Genomic DNA, 2,072 nt, shown 5'->3' with positions numbered 1-2,072 from the left:
CAGATGCCCAATTCACAACAGATAATTCTTGTTGCATCCCTTCAAAATTTGCGATTTTGAAATTTGTAACCTATATATTCTTATTCCTTAATATATTAACAAAATATTAAAAAAAACACTAAGTATTTCTACTTACCCAAGAACAGAAAATCCAGATTTTATAAAAACTTCAAAAATGGGTAGTTGTTGTATATTCAGTTTTTTAAAACTTCCATAAAAGCAAGGTCATCAAATAATTTGGAGACTGTTCCAAAAAAAAATACTTCCTGCCTGCTGCTTTGTGGATAATTTTGAGAAGCTAGACAAGAAAAAAAGGCAAAGCATTACTTAATATGTTAACAAACAACAATCATGACCATGTGTTTGATAAATGCCAATGTTATAAGCTTCAGCTGTTTAACACAAACATGTACCTACTAGCCTACACAACAAGTCAGTTAAGCATAATGAGTTATTTTTTACATAATTTTCCTGAAAGGGGGCTGAAGGCCCCCTTGAAGGATCACCTGTTTTAACCACTTGCACCACTATACAGTAGTGTGTTGTCTATCAGTCAGTCAGTCAGTACACTAAAATGATGTCACAAAAGGGACGCTTAACATTGCAATTTGTACTGGCATAATGTTAGTAAAATGTGCACATGCCAAGATTCATGAGAAGAATTATGCACACTGTAGGCTACAACACAGCATGACATGAACTTCAAAATCAAGAAATAAAATATTTGTTACTTTCAATTTTAGTTTTATTTACTCTTGAAATAGAACACTTTCATGGACCCTGCAGAAGTACATCTAATCGTACAATCTTTATAATCATCATAGAATTCTTCAACAGTTTTCAAAACTTGCAAAACAACTTACAAAATGCACTTACATAATTTTAGTGAAAATACCTGCATTATTCCTAAACTCACAATATTTATGTAGATATAACCCACAATCAAGTTAATTCTAGTCAACAAGTCCAGACACACTGTTGGAAACTTCAAACATATATCAAAAGTCACACTTCTTGCTCTAAAATATCAACATTCTCTTTACTCAAGTACATCCTTTTTAAATTCATATATTTAAAAAGCATATTCTTAAACATTTAAAAAGCAAAATACATCTTCCATCTTCTTGGCTGTTGATCAGATAATTTTACTAGTTTCATTAAACAAGTCAAAAACTAGTACTTCTATACAACCAAGCATTCCATTAAAAACATCTATTACAAAGTAGATAAATAGAAAAATTACAATTTAAAAAATAAATTTATAGCTAAGTTAATGTTACCGTACAAGAGGACATTAAAAACATACTAAAGGCAAATTTTGTAAGGTTAAACAAATTAAACTTATGTTAGAAAAGAACATAAAATATCAATTATTTCATAAATGTTCAGAGTCAATGATTTATTGAAAGATTGTAGTTAAAGTTTTTGTGCACTTTTATGGTAAAAGATGAAATGTTTTACCTTCACAATTCATTTAACAAAGAAAGCAAAACTATGTCAACAAATATCAGAGAGAGAGAGAATGTTGTTATGGTAAAATCATAAATTATTCAAACTGACAAGTTTCTGAGTAGGTTGTTTACTGGTCAGTTTTTAAAAGTATAATTCAATTTTAAGAAAAAATTCTGTACATTTCCTTAAAGATTAGAATATGATAAACTATAGATTCTAAGATGAAATCTTGTTCTGCCAGCTTGCTTTAAATGTATACTTTGGCAAATCACACAATTATGTTAGAGCAAAGTAGGGATAAATAATTTAAACCTTTTAAAGTACATTTGACTTTCTTGTTTCAGTACTTTTTTTGTAACATTAAAACTTTCTATATTACTATACATATATATATACATGATCCCTACCTTTTATTATAAAATTAAATTTTTTCTTTTTTCCTTTTTATTAGTTTATTTTTGTGCACCAGCAATACCAAGCATAAGACGTTTGTATACTCGTTTTGATTTTATTACTTATCAGGATCTCTACCAAATTTAATAATATATATATATATATATGTGTGTGTGTGTGTGTGTGTGTGTGTGTGTGTGTGTGTGTGTGTGTGTGTGTGTGTGTAC

General features: G+C 28.8%; 1 protein-coding gene across 2 annotated transcripts in view; it reads right to left on the bottom strand.

Moving 5' to 3' along the window:
• LOC106478369 (cullin-1-like) overlaps positions 1-2,072 on the bottom strand; it is a 52,941-nt gene that overhangs the window by 45,377 nt on the left and 5,492 nt on the right. For both annotated transcript variants that reach the window (XM_013938911.2, XM_013938910.2), the window contains exon 2: positions 137-298. The gene's annotated coding sequence lies outside the window, so the exon portion shown is untranslated. The remainder of the gene's footprint in view (positions 1-136; positions 299-2,072) is intronic.

The sequence above is a fragment of the Limulus polyphemus genome, unplaced genomic scaffold, assembly GCF_000517525.1.
Source record: "Limulus polyphemus unplaced genomic scaffold, Limulus_polyphemus-2.1.2 Scaffold204, whole genome shotgun sequence".
Classification (NCBI taxonomy): domain Eukaryota; kingdom Metazoa; phylum Arthropoda; class Merostomata; order Xiphosura; family Limulidae; genus Limulus; species Limulus polyphemus.
The sequence above is the reverse complement of the archived record's forward strand: the minus strand, read 5'-3'. Positions and strand labels throughout refer to the sequence as shown.